The following is a 16,203-nucleotide window of genomic DNA, read 5'->3' as shown; positions in this document are numbered from 1 at the left end:
ACTATGTCTTTCTTTTCAGAGATGAAAAGTTAATAAAGTTCCAAAGGTTTGTTGTGGGTTTTGAATCACTTCAGTCATGTCCTAATCTTTGTGACCCCATTTGGATTTTCTTGGAAAAGATGGTAGAGTAGTTTGCATTTCCTTCTCCAGCTTATTTTACAGATAAGGAAACTAAGGCAAACAGGGTCATACAACTAGGAAGTGTCTGAAGCCAGATTTGAAGTCAGAAAAATGTGTTCTCCTGACTCTCAGCCCAATGCTCTCTCCAATGCATCACTAAGCTGCCAATTCCAAAACTTTAATATTTCTTGGTCATATCTATAGACAGTCATTTTGCACAAGTAAAATCTATCTCTTAATATTGAATCTTTATTGATTCTTTCTTTACATTTTATATCCAAAATGTCCTGTAGAACTTTCATGGTCATGAAGTGATATGCCCAGTAGTACCAGTCTCTTCCTGGTTCCATGTATGGGATTAGTCATAGTCTGGTGTATATAGATGCCTTCTGTTCACTGAAAGATGAGTCCTTCTGCATCAATTCCTTACTTAATTTTTTCTTCTCTTAGCTCTTCAGCTATCTGATATTGATGCCTGTCATCCAAAAAAACTAAGGCAAATAAGAGTCAGTGAAATAAGGTTCATATAATGCACCTAACATGACAGCTGGTAGATATATTTCTATTTTATTTTTATCCAAAACCCTGAATAACACATATATTCCCCATCCTTCTTTTAGTATCATTATAGTTTTGCTGTTTTTTTCAGTGAAGGATATAGATTTATTTATTTTATATTATTACAATAATTTTGCTATAAGAGTAAACATAACACCCCCCCAAGAAGATGAGAAACCTTAAGAATAGTGAGAGAGAGAAAAAAAAATGTACTTCAGTCTGTGTTCAGATTCCAATGGCTCTGTCTCCGGGGTGAGTTGCTTTCTTTATCATAAGTTGACCAGAGAATTTCTTCAATATTTTTTCCCACAGTTGCTATTACTAGCTGTACCTCTACTCTATTTCTCCCCACTCTCATTTATTCTATTCTCTCTCTCCTTTCATCCTGGTCCTGTCCAAAAGTGTGTTGTATCTGAGTACCCTCTCCCACAATCTTCCTTCTCTTCTAGCAACTATTCCCCCCCTTCCCTCCCCCCCATTCCCCCTTATCCCATCCCTTTCTTCTCATTTTTCTCTAGGGTACGATAGATTTCTATACCCTGTTAAGTATATATATATATATATATATATATATATATAATATATATATATATATAATATATATATATATTATATATATATATATGTTTGTGTGTGTGTGTGTGTGTGTGTGTGTGTGCATGTGTATGTGTATGCCTGGTGAGTGCTTTGTACTGTGGGCACTTAAAGGAGAGGTCTTATTTCCAATTCAGAGGGAAGAACTGAATATTATAGTCACTGCAACATTTTCAGCAAAAGGGGAGAGGGGGAGATTAACCATGACTTGGAGGGGAAAAGGAATATAGAGTTTGGGCACAGGATAAACCTCAAAAAACCAATAAGGAGGACCTGAGATCAGAGGAACCATCCCCCCATATTCCACAATTAAAGGTGTTTAAAATAACAAGCTACTAATTTTTTTTAACGATCAGGGAAAGGAGAAGGAACCCAATCATTGATAGTTACTATGGAAATAGAGACAAGCAGGGTTCAGCTTCAAAGGAGGATACTGAAGCCAAAAAAAAAAAAGGCTTTTCTACCCGAAAGAGTGTGTTAAATGATCACCTGACAAAAAAATTCATAGAACTCAAAAAAGACTTTAAAAATCAAATGAAAGCTTGAAGAATTTTTTTAAAAAAAGAACAATCTTTTTGTGAAAAAAAAAGTCAATCAACTAAAAAAGGAGATCCAGAATCTTAAGAAAAGGACTCCTTGAAAATTAGAATTGGGCAAGGGGAAGCTATCAGAATTATAAGGCATTAAGAAATAATAAAATAAAATATAAAGACCAAAAAAAAAAGAGAAGGGAATGTGAAACAAAAAAAACTGATCAAAAAGGGATCATAAATGTTGAAGGTGATGTGGAAAAAACTGTGACATTAGTGCATTGTTGGTGGAACCATTCTGGAGAGCATTTTGGAACTTTTCCCAGAGGGCTATAAAATTGTGAATACCTTTGATTCACCAATATCCACTACTAGGTTTGTATCCCAGAGAGAATGTTAAAAAGGGGGAAAGTCAAAAATAATTATAATAGCTCTTTTTGTAGTGGTAAAGAAATGGACATTGGGGGGGGGGGGTACCTATCAATTGGGGAATGACCAAAAAATTGTGGTATATGAATGTGATGGAATATTTTTGTTCTTTAGAAATCATAGGTCATTGGATTTCAGAAAAGCCTGGAGAGACTTGATGCTGCTGTAATGTGCAAAGTCAGGAGATCATTGTAGACTTTAACAGCAACATTACTGATGATCAACTATGATAGAGTTGCTCTTCTCAGCAACACAGTGATAGAAGACAGTTCTAAAAGATTTATGATAGAAAATGCCACCCACATCCAGAGAAAAACTATGTAGCCTGAATGCAGACTAAAGAGTACTATTTTCATTTAAAAAATTTGTTGTATTTTTTTTCTTTCTCCTGGTTTTTCCCCTTTTGTTTTGATTATTCTTTTACAACATGGCTAATATGAAAAAAATTAACATAATTGTATGTGAATTAACATAGATTACATGGATAGATTACATGGAGAAGGGGGGAAGAGAAAGAAGACAGGGAGAAAAATGTGGAACTCAAAATCTAACAAAAATGGATATTTAAAACTATCTTCACATGTAATTAAAAAATAAAAGAAAATCTTAAGAAAAAACTGATCTGAATAGATCAAGAAAATATAAGAATAATCAAACTACCTGAAAGATATGATTTAAAAAAATATTTACAAACAAGACAAAAACAATTTAAACAGCATGGAGCCACAAGTAAAATTACAGGAAGCCCAGTAGTGGTTGCACTAAAAGCCTGCAGGCCTTGGAACACTCTATAGAAGAGCAAAAGAACTAGGGTTGTTGCCAAAAATATCATATCCAGCAAAGTATAATCCTGAGTGAAAAAAATTAGACATTCAATGAATTGATAAACTTTCTGAATATTGCTGCAAAAGGACATAACTTAATAGAAAATTTGACATAAAGATCCAAGAGAAATATAAGATAAATGTCAAAGACTAATTACAAGAATACGGGAATAGCGAGGTGGTGTGGTGTCTGGCCTCAGACACTAATTAATTACTTACTTGTGTGACCTTGGGCAAGTCACTCAACCCCATTACCTTGCAAAAAAAACCCCAAAAGTTTAAAAACAAGTACTTTAAAAAGGATTCAAATAAGGTTATTTTTTACTTTTTATGTATAGAAATATAAACAATGTTGAAATCTGTCATTAGTATTTGAGTAGTTTGAAAGAAAGACTGGGATAGAGCTAAGTTTGATGTGATTCTAAAAAGAAATATGGTGTAATAAAAGGTAAAAATACTACAAATGAGGGGCAAGAAAAAAACTAATGCAGAGGAATTAGATGGAGGAAGAGGGTTGGTAGTTCTAGAATTCCACTCATTGAGAATGGGTTAAAAATGGTAACAATCTAGAAGAGTATAGAAGTATTCTAAATTCAGAAAGAAATAAAAAAAGGAAAGATTGGAAGAGGAAGAGGAAGATAAAAGAGGAATTCTTAGGGGGAATCTCTACTCACTTCAAATATGATTTAAAGAGAGAGTAATGTATACATTTAAAAGTTCATACATGCATAAAAGTCTTCTAAATTTAAAGAAATGAGGGTTAGATAATAAGATAAGGAAGGGGGAATTTAGAAGGTATATAGATTAATGGAAATGGGATTATAAATAGAACAAGATGCACACACATATATTTAAACGGGTAGTCTAATTTCAGATCAAAACAAGATATTTAGGATCTGGTTGAGGGGAAGAATAATGGAGGGATTCTTGGAGGTAGGGAATAGATTAGAATAGGAGGGCAAGGTAATGAACAGAAGTAAAGCAGAGGAGAAAGGAGAGATAGGAATTGGGTGAGAGAAGGATAGGGAGAATAATAATAAGAAGGAAAATCAGCAAGTAATTAGAGGTTAGAATGTGAACGGGATGAATTCACCCATAAAATGGAAATAGCAGATTAAAAATTTGAATTCAACACTATATTCGTTTTATTGCTATAAAAATGAGAGACACACATAAATAAAATAAAGGCTAGGAGTAGAATTTATATTGGCAAATAAAAGCAGATAATAGAAATGATCTCAAAGATAAAGCTAAAATAAATTTAAGCAAAAAAATAGGGAAATTATATATCAGCAATATTAATATTGTTTTAGACTATTTAAAATAACTAGATAATATAAGGTTGTTTACTGTGGTGTAATAATTCATATATATACGTATATATATACATATATATGAACATAACTATACTTAATTCCATTTTGTCCTCTGTTTTTGTAGAGGAGAATAGCATCTTCCTTCATAAGTTCAAGTCTTTCCATACTTTTCTAGATCCAATCTAAGTTCACCATTTCTTACAGGTGTAAGGTGTATAAGAAAACTTAAAAGGTGATAATGAAATAAATTAATAGCAACTCTTTGCATGGTGAAAAAGGATCAGAAATCTTATCAATTGGGGAATAACTGACCAAGCTGTGGCATATGATTTACTGTGCTGTGGAAGATAGTTTCAGAAAAACATGGTGAGACCAATATGAACTGGTGCAAAATGAAGAACTGATAGCTCATTGTGCACAGCAACAGCAATGTAATGATGATTAGTTGTGAAAAATTTGATTCTTCTATCAAGACAGTTTCAAAGGACTCATGATGGAAAAAAAAATGTTATTCACCTCCAGAGAGGGTACTGATGAACTCTGAATTGCAAATTGAACTATAATTTTCTCAATTTTTTACTTTTCTTTTTATATAGCAAATAATAGTTTTTATATCTTTTTTTATATCATTGCACATGTATAATTGATATATTGCTTACCTTCTCAATGTGAAAGGGAAAAAGAGAATTTAGAAGAAATTTAAAAGAAAAAAAATTTTAAGAATTTAAAATAAGTAATAAAATGATTTCTGAAAAAATTGTCTCTAGTTTAGTTTCTTCAGTTTTACATAGTTGTTCCCCCCGCCTTTTCCCTTGTGCCTTGGCACATCTTAGACATTTAATAAATGTTTGTTTACATGACTTTATGACACATTTTCTTATTCATTAATAATATTCATATATAGTTTTCTTTACTGTTCTTCAGTGAGATCAGCCTATGGTTGTTTTTTATGTTGTTTTGTTTTGCTTTTTTCTCCTACTTGTGGTAGGATTAGTAGATTTAGAGAGTTCACAAAGATCATTGAATCTAATTTCTTTATTTTACAGAGGAGGAATCTGAGAATCTAAAAAGTGTAAATGACACTTCTCCAAAGGATCTCACACTCTTCCCCTTGTTTGTATTTACACCACAAACTGACTCAGATCCTCATCAACTCTAAACTGCACTATTTCATCCTAATTGTTTCAATTGTTTCTAGCATCATCCTTTCAATCTTCAGTGCTTCCCAATTGAGATGATAAAATGCAAGATTAACCACTCCTTTGTTAAAGACTACTCAGTGGCTCTATATTGCTATTATGATAAAGTACAAACTTCTCTCTTGAGCACTTGAAGCCCTTCATGATCTGGCTGTATTCTACAATTTCAAGATAATCATTTCCCTCATGTATCCTTTGCTTCAACTAAACTTGTCTGCTTGCTATTTCCTGTAAAAAGTTCTCCATCTGCCTTCACATCTTTGAACAAATCATTTATGCCACCTAACTCCTACCTTTTAGGAACCCTAGACTCAACTTCAGAATCACCTCTTTCAGAGAGCCATTTCAGATTCCACCATTTGGTAATCTCTCCTGAATATTTTTTTTAATTGTTATCCTCTAGCAGTGAAAATGCATCCCTCCACATACCCCTACCTCCCCATCTCTATCTTCCCTGAAAAATCTCCTGCAGTGGGATATTCGAGGCTTTGCTTCCTCAAGCAAGGGGCTTAACTTGCTATCGAAGAAAGAGAATGGGAGCTCCAGATTGATTATATAAGTAGTTTAACAATCAAAAAGAGTTTCTTACATCAGGACAGTCTGGGTGGGAAAATAAATAAATTGGATCACTGCAAAGACCCCCCAAAAGCCTGGGGTAATGATAGAAATCAGTCAAAGGGAGGAGGAACTATAGAGTATGTTATTGTCGATTGACTGATATTTTGGGGTTTTCTCTGCTTAGCACTGGCCTAAGTCTCAGAAACCTGAGTGTCACATCAGTATTGTTGGATTGAAGGTCTCAGGCATGTATGTTATCATTTTGGTTTTCACCAGTAGCAGAGACATCAGACCTCCTTTCATTAGGACATAAACTTCTCAAGGGCAAGAATTGCCTGATTTTTCTTTTTTTGGTATTTATCTTTAGTGACTAGAAAAACACTAGTACTTATAAAATGCTTGATGGTTGACATAATTGGTTATAGCTGCTTTTGAAAATGTTCTTCATTTCCTCTCTATTCATTGTAAATGTTTTCATATTTATTTTTAAATTTTAGTATCATTCTCTTTTGATCAAATTAACTGATTTTTAGTGTTTTATATTTACAGTGGCAGAACTACAACTAGATGTATTATTCATATGTGCATTTAATATTGATGCTATTTCAATATATAGGGTACTTTTAAGTGTAATGTAATTCCCTTTTTGGTATCTCTTGACAAAAATTATTTCAAAACTTTATTTACTGATACAATTTGTTTATATATCTGACACTTCTAGATATATATCCCTGTTCTCACCATCTCTTGTAATAGAGAAAAATGCACAGCAAAGCCATCTAATAAGTGACTGTTAGACAATTCATGAAACCATTTTCTCTCAAATTACACAATTTCTGTCATAAGAATGTGGTAGGTTTCATTACATATGCTCAAAGGATCATTATATAATTTTCAGTTACTCAAAAATTGACTTTTTAATGATATTTTCATTTATATTATAATAACCAGAGAGTTACTGTTCTATATTAACTATGTCAGTTCTTATAAATATTATTTATAAACATCTATATTATTTATTATATACTTAGAAATATTCTAAATAAATATTAATATTTATTTGAATTCTCTTTCTTCCCACTAATAATATTCAATTATGTCCATATACAAGGGTTTATTCAGTAATTTCCCCTATCAATTAGCACCTATTTTGTGTTCACTTCTTCACTAACCCAAAAAATGAATGTATATATATATATATATATATATATATATATATATATATATATATATTTTACTATTACTTTTTCTCCAATTGAGATTAACTTGAAGTATAATAGTTCTTGCCATTTTTGTTTAAATGTTTTAAGTAGATTTTATTTTTGGAGCAAATTGTTCATTTTTGAAGGAGGCATTTATGAAACATTGTTGAGAGTAATGGTTCCAGAGCCAGGAGCTTCTGACTGAGCCCAGGTTCTGCTATTCATCATTTTCTTTACTCTTGCCAAGAGGAATTTCCTCCACTCCCGAGCATACACAAATTCCTGATATTCCAAAACTGGTATCCCTAGGTACAAAATAAAGACTGAACCAATGATTTTTGGGTCCTTTACTCCATTTTCCCCTATTGACACAATTTCATGAACTTATTCTCTTAATTAACTTTTCCCAAAAATTTTGCCAGGGATATCCTAAGTTATTTCCTTACTGATTGTCTATTCTTTGCTCTAACCAGCTGACCTATCCACCCCTATATCAATTCTAATTAATGGGAGTGATTGATTATCATCCTACATGATTATCAGAATTATAGTTCTAAACCTGAATTTATAGAGGGATCAACAATCTGCCTAACACTGCTATTAGTTCTTTAGGAGGCAATCTGCTTCATTTGAAATGCCTTTCTGAATTGCTGTCAGTGTGCAGTTGAAATGTTCAAATTGAATCCCCTGGAGAATGGTAACGCTTTGTCCTATATGAAATACCAGTCAAAGCTAACATGTTGTTTGTCCTACATTCTTGAAGAAGACCATGACATCAGGGAGGTGGTGCCATGACAAGCAAGTGAATTGGATTTGAATGAGGGGGTGCTGTGCCAAGTCACCAGCCTCACATTCTCCTCCAGAGTCATCTCATGAATCGCGACTTAAGATGTCTCTGGAAGCCAGGCAATCAGGGTTAAGTGACTTGTCCAAGATCACACAGCTAATAAGTGGCAAGTGTTTGAGTTTGGATTCAAACCCCATCCTCCTGACTCCAAGGCTAGGAGCAAGATACCATCAAAGTCTCTACCATGGCCCTAATGGAACCTAGCAGGAAGTTCATATACAAAGAAATACTTCAATAAGTTAGCAATAACTTCAATAAGTTGACATTTTCTGATTCCTGGTTGGGTTACTCATGCACACCTTGTGAATTGGTGTGTTATCAATAATATGTGACATGTATTTGTTCTCCCCTTACAGAGATTACAAAGTCAATAAATTCCAAAAGGCAGAATGAATTAGTAGTATTTTTCTTTGCCTATACTGGTCAAATGTCTCGCACTATTTGGTGACACCTGAGGTCATCTTGTATAAGTAAAATCTGATTCTTTTACCAACTCTAATCTCCCTTCTTGAGCCATATGTCCAGAGTCCAGAATAAAGCCTTCATGATCACAGAGAATATACTTTGGGCAATGTCAACTTACTTTTTCCTGTGGTATTAGTTTCAGTCCAATATAGATTTTTATTGCACAGTTCTAACTTCTTCCATTGTCTTAGCAATCATGTCTTTAAGGAATCAACACTTATCACATAATTCCCTGAACTTCAGTCAGTCCTTTATCTGATGAGCTATGGAATATGATCTTTGAATTGTGGAATTAACACCTCCTTGGGTATAGAGATGACAAAATCTAGTCCTAAGAACTTACTAATAGCAGTTAAGCAAAAGTTTTTGATAAACTTACTATTAAGTCAATATATATCTGACAGGTTGTTCCTACAATCCAGCCATTAGTGATGATGGGTTTTATTATCAGTTTCAATAATGGTCTAGCCTATATAGGTCTAGTATTATGGGATCATATGACTTTTTTCTATCTTTAATTCCATTTTATCTTCAATTCTAGATTTGATGGGCCAAAGGCCCAAATGTTCAATTTTCTCATGTGTCAATTTTATTCTATCTCAATCTTCCTATCTTCCTTGACCGGCTTTTCTTACTTTACTAACTCCATTTTACCTCTTCTGATTTTCCTTTAGTGTGAACTGAGATTATGTCTTATCTTAAAAGTGTGAATTAGCTTTTTCTTTCCATAGATCCTTGCCTCAACTGCTTGCAGCAAGGTCCCTTGAAGTAACTACCTTAAATTGCTCCATTGTTATGTGAAATTACCATTTCTCTACTGTGCTGCTCATTAGTTCATTAGCTACTGCTAAAGAATCATTACATATCACTACATTAACAAGATTTTTACTAGCAGCTTTGGTAATAACTAACCATATTATCCTTATTAAGCCAACATTTTATTATTCCCTCCTTTTTTTAAAAAAAAAAAAGAATTTGGATGGTCTTGAGTGGATGTTCTTGAGAATGGTCATTCATTACTTTAATGTCCTACAGAGTGAGAATAGCACTCCCATCCCTGAGTACTTATAGCTTGCAGCCCTTAACCATATTGGAGACTACTCTACAAGGGTGATAATCCCTTTCTTGTAACTTGGATGTCATGTCAACAGTATGGGCTTCTATCTCATCATGAAGATAACTCATCCATGTTTTCCCTGACACTGGCTTTGCTGGTTTTAAACTATTTCTTCTTCAGCACCAACTGAATTGTGGCATTTTCAATATGAAATAATTTTGAGACATGGAAATGTAGTAATCATTGTTCATAAGGTCAGTAGTGGGAAATGAGTTAAACCTTCAGTTTTCAAAATAGCATGGTAATGCTACTAGGGTAATTTTTTTCTATGATAGTATATCTAATCTGAGGGTTAGAAATCTTTTTGAACCCAAACTGTACCAGCATGTTAGGTTTCTAATACCTGTTTGATTGGTCCACAAGAACCAAATTATAATATGTCCTTCACAACTGACTTCTAGCCTAAAAAATGGGTTTGAGGAAATCAGAACAAGGGACATAGCATACTGACTGTTAACTTTATTTGTTCTAATGCATGCTGCTGTGTCAAATCCCATTTAAAGTTGATTTTTTTTATTTCCTTGTGACCTCATATTTTGGTATTAGCATCATACATAAATAAGAATGTGGTTTTTCCAGAAACCTAGCTATCCTGATAATTACTAAACTTCCTTTTTGTCCTATGGAGGCATTAAGGACAATATCTTTTCTACTATTGATTGAGATAGTCCTTTTGAAATCCAAATCATCTCAAGAACTTAAATGGTGATTGCTCTTTTGTGAACAGCTTCCCAGCCATTTTTAATTTTTTGTTCAAACAATTCTTAGTGTGACCTCTAATATTCCTTATCACATCCTCTGATTGATAAGTCATCAATAAAATGCTATAAAAGACAAAAACAAAATTTTTTTTCTGCTTAAACTATGGCATATTACTCATGACAAATCCCTGTGGCAATCTACAAAATGTTGACTGTGCTCCTTACTATATGAGAGCAAACTGTTACAGGCTTCCTTTGACCCCTAGAACTACAAGGAACTATTACTTAAATTAATAACCCAAAGCCATTGTTCATCATATCTTTTAATCTCATCAATCATTCTAAATATTTGGAAAGGATTCCTTGATGGGTTTAGTCACAGCATTAACTTTGCCCTAGTGTACTGTAAATCTCCATTTTTTTTTGTCTTTTTTACTATACAACTGGAGAATAATGGCTAATTATTTTCCTAATTATTTCTTGTTCTAGGTCTTTTAAGATGGCAATGATTTCCTTATTTTCTCCTTTGATTTTAAACTACTGGGTACCATAGTGCCTTTTCAGCTAACAATCTAACATTAATTTTTGGTTTTTGCCATAAGGCAAAATTTTGGTTAATATATCCATCCCACTTATGTCATCTACTGAGTCTGGGATGGCCCTATCCTATATAATTCCCCTGAACAAAATCTAATTTTTAAGTCTTCTATTTACTTCCCAAACTGGGGTCTGAAGAAATACTCAAAACCATTTATCCAGATTTGATTTTTGAGGGTTTTTTTTTTCTCATTTTCTCTTACAAGTCTATAGTGAACCAATGTCTAAGAGAGCCAACATGCGATCATTTCAACCCTCATAATGATGATTTACTAATTTGATACAGATGATTTTTCCTGTCAGAATTTAGCTGGGGGGGGTAGTGAATCCCTATAGCAAGATTAGATTCCAATTTATCAGGGCTTACAAATTAATTGGCCTTATTAATTGTATACAAGGTTGAGATAGTTGGAAATATTTACATTTCTCGGATTTGGAGGAAGAGATTAGATTTTCTGTTTCAATATCCATTAATTTTGAATAATGATTTGTCATCAACAACTTCTATAGCTATTCCTCTTTGTCTGATTTTAATCCATACATCTCCTTTTATAGGAAACAGGACAAATCTTATATTTTGTGACCTATTCTACCCTTGACTATAATTCTCCCTCCTCAAGTAGGTTATTCCTATTGCTGTGGTCTCCCCCTGAAGTTGTTATTTTGACTTGGCCCTCTGTTCTCTAAGGGGAACACATTTATCCTATGAGATAATATTGTCACTCTGTTTGGGGATTGTTATTACATTATCTACAATCTACACTCCTCCAAAGAGACACTTTGCTGTTTGGCCCTGCCTTAAAATCCTCTTTTATTTGCTCAGTAAAATCCTCTTTTATTTGCTCAGTACAATCTATTACTCTTGATCTTTGTTCAAATCTATATAAAACCATTATATCATAACCATTTCAATAGCGACTGTATTGCTTACCTGTGCTTCCATTTGTATGAAGAATGGGCCACTACCACCCCCAATTACAAAGGATCTCCAGAGCAAAGAGTATTTCTGCTTGTCCTCTATTTTCCACTGCTACTGCCTTAATAGTTTGAGGCAACCTTTCATCTCTACAAACCACTCCTAGATTTCTAACCTCATCTTGGTCTACCTTGACCCATTTGGACAACTCTCAACAGCCAGGACACATCTGTTTCCTCTGGTTTTTGAGTGAAATCTTTATATATTTAACCTAACTGTTGTGTTGTAGACTCTGGTTTCTAAGTTGGAAACTATTTCCACTCACCAGGGGTTGTCCTTGTCCTCACAGCTTGGCAGTAGGTCACTGGACTCACCAGTGAGTGAGTGACTATCACATTTCCTTTCAAATTTCAAATAGAAATTTCCTTTCTACTATTATGTTTAACAGCTATATGACTTAAAACTTCTAGTATAACTTAGGTCATCTATTCTTTATCATTACATTTCCTCAACTGCTTTTTAGAAGACCTAGCCACCATTTACTTGACAGGTAACATGGCTCTGTCTACTGGAACTACTTTTGGGTTTTCTCTTTGAAGGTACATTGCTAATTGATTTGGGAATGTTTGCCTTCTATGAAAATGTGCCTAAGTGATAAGGGAAACATTCTTGCCTTTGAATGTAAACTCAGAATCACTTAGGCATATTTATTTCTTTTAATATGTTTTCCCTAATTTCATGTGAAAACAATATTGGTTTTTTAAAATTTTGAGTTCCAAATTCTCTCCTCCACCTCCCTGAGATGGCAAGCGATTTGATAAATGTTATACTTGTGTAAACATGGAAATATATTTTCATATTGGTTGTTGTCCTTTACTCTCAAAGAAGAGTGCTTTAGTCATATTGTGACAGAATTTTTTAGTCATATTGTGACAGAAAACACAAACCAAAAAGAAAAAAAAGAGAGTTTGCTTCCATCTGCATTCAGATTCCATCATTCTTTCTCTGGAAGTGGATAGCATTTTTCATCATAAGTCCTTTAGAATTGTTTTGAATCATTGTACTGCTGACAATAGTTAAGTCATTCACAGTTGATCATTGTACAATACTGCTATTACCATGTTCACTCTTCTGGTTCTGCTCACCTCACTTTGCATCAAGTCATGTAAGTTCCTCCAGGTATTTTTTGCTCATTGGAAATGTTCTATAATAGTTTTTACAGGCAAAATTCCAAACCTACTTTTAAACCTAAACTGTAGTTGCTGTGCTGAGTCATCATTTCTATTCATAATTCCTCCCTCTCAAATAGAGGACTGAAATTTATTGGCAGTATACAGGTAAATATTTAACAATTGGCTCTAGGTTAGAGAAACTCATATGGATATTGCTCTTTTAAGTTTAATTTGCATTTTAACAGTTTTTCTATCCCTTTAAGTCTAGAAAAACAATAAAAGCAATAAATCAAGCCCTGATTTATAGTTCCCTGTGTTCCAAGATCTAAATGAAAATTTAGCAATTAGCTTTTACTAACTGATTCAAGTTAGCTCCAGCACACACAGATTGTGGACCACTCCGCAAGTACTACACCTTATCTGGAATTTTTTCAGGTCTTCTTGAATGTACAAATAACTTTTAATTCACAATTCATACTTAGGGGATGACCCTGACTTCAATTACCTTTTCTATAGCCCCCCAATTCTTTTTCTTGATCTTGAAGTCTATAACATCCTCCTCATTAATCATATGCTACCCCCTTTATTGGATAAGTAGTCTCTTGACAATATCAATCTCCATAAACTGACATTATTTTTCAAATATCTTTCCATGTACTCTCAGTTCTGGTTGATTCAATTTTTTAAATTGTGGGGAGTAGTGAAGGCAATGGAAATGACTATGGTCAACAACTTCCATCAACTCAGCCTTCACTTTTACAAGATTCTCCTTACTAAACTCTCCCTTTACTCACTTTGTTCTCTCAGTGAATCAATAACACAAGACTGCAAAAAGTTATCTCCTGCTTTTACTGCTCCTTATTTACATGAAAATATAGACTTGTTTACTTTTTTACAATTTCTTTGTCACAATGCAAAAGCCCTATTCATTTGGTTCTTAGTAGGAATGATACAAATTTCACCTGCCTACTGAAAATCCATCTTTTTTTAAAAGAATTAATGTTTTTAATGCCTTAAAAAAAACCTCCTAATATACCAATTCCCATTGAATCCAGTCTTGTAAAAATAGAAAATTTTAAACAACAAAAAAATAAAAGCTAACTGAGTCTGTCAGCATGGGAAAAATTTGGCACTTATAGTCTCCCCACCCCTCACTTTTGCGTATATTTCCTCTTTTCACTGGGCTCAAGATTGGCCATTGCCTGTTATTGTTGCCCTTGCATACATTTTTTTCTTATTCTTACTCTGTTTTTTACTTCATCAAGTCTTCGCCATGTTTCTTTGAATTCCTCATGTTCATAATTCAGTATAGGGCAACAATATACTATTACATTCATGTAATATATTTAGCCATACCCCAACAGAAAGACATTTTATTTGGTTTTCAGTTTTCTGATAACATAAAAAGTGTTTGGGGCAGCTAGACGATGCAGTGGATAAAGCTCAATTCCAGCCTCAGACACTTAATTCTAACTAGCTTGAGCAAGTCACTTTAACCACGTCTCACACACACACATAAAAAGTGTTAATGTATGTTTTGCTGCCTTGGTTTGTATGCTTAATTGTGTGGGATGGTTGCTTCAAAGAATTTGGATTAAATTCGTTACTTTTCTTCCATAATTCCAAGTCATTTTACAGGATGGTTAACTGAACTCCAAATCCAAAAAATAGTATATTATATTGTTAGAGGGGAAGTAGGAAAACTATTGCATTGGTGGTAGAGTTGTGACTTGATCCAACCATTCTGGAGAGCAAGTAGGAACCATGCCCAAAGGACAATAAAACTGTGCATACCCTATTAATCTAGCAATACTACTACTACTGCTGCTGCTGCTGCTGCTGCTGCTGCTGCTGCTGCTGCTACTGTATCACCCCCAAAACATCATAAAAAAGGAAAAAGACCTATTTGTACAAAAATATGGATAACAGTTCTTTTTGCAGTTCTAGAGATTTGGAAATTGAGGGGATAGGATGGTCATCAATTGGGGAATGATTGAATAAGTTGTGATATATGAATATAATGAAATATTATTGTTCTATAAGAAATCATGACCATGCAGATTTCAGAAAATCCTGGAAAGCCTTAGATGGACTAATACCTAGTGAAGTGAGCAGAACCAGGAGAACAATGTACATATTAACAGCAACATTATGTGATCAATTATTATTTTTTGTTTTTTTCTTTCCAAGGGTTTTTTCCCCTTTTGTTCTGATTCTTCTTTCACAACAGAACTGATACGGAAATATATTTAACATGATTGTACTTATATAACCTGTATCATATTACTTGCTATCATGGGGAAGGGGAAGGAAAGGGAGGAAAGAAATTTTGGAACTCAGAACTATTGATGATTTTCTTCAATATAGTACATTTGAACATTAAATGATTAATTTTTTTTTAGGTTTTTGCAAGGCAAATGGGGTTAAATGGCTTGCCCAAGGCCACACAGCTAGGTAATTATTAAGTATCTGAGGCTGGATTTGAACTCAGGTATTCCTGACTCCAGGGTTGGTGTTCTATCCATAGCACCACCTAGTCTCCCCTAAATGATTAATTTTTAAAAATTAAAATAGTGCATAATTTAACTATTTCCTCTATATTACCACCAACAAGAACCTTGGTCTACAACCTGTTACACAGGAGTGATTGTCAAATGAATGAATGAACTGATTATTTGGGTATGAAGTAAAACCTAAAACTAATTTTTCTCTCAGTTCTGCATCCTAGATTCTTGTTCTTTCTTCTACAAAATTCCCCTTCTATTCTGAAATAATCCTGCATATACAGTACCTAATTACGTACATATTATCTTCCCTTTTGGACTGGAAGGTCAGGGACTATTTTTCTTTGTATACCCAGAACTTAACATAAATGTTTGGCATATAGTAAATGCAATACATTCTTGCTGTTTAACTTATTACTTGAATATTTTATTAGTGAAAACTTCCAATTAATAAAAATTATTTTATTTGGAATATATATATATATATGTACATATATATATATATGCATATGTCTTTGTATGGCAATGGATAGGATGACCTCATATTTGTAGTG

This window comes from Macrotis lagotis, chromosome X (assembly GCF_037893015.1).
Source record: "Macrotis lagotis isolate mMagLag1 chromosome X, bilby.v1.9.chrom.fasta, whole genome shotgun sequence".
Classification (NCBI taxonomy): domain Eukaryota; kingdom Metazoa; phylum Chordata; class Mammalia; order Peramelemorphia; family Peramelidae; genus Macrotis; species Macrotis lagotis.
Note: the sequence above shows the minus strand (reverse complement) of the source record.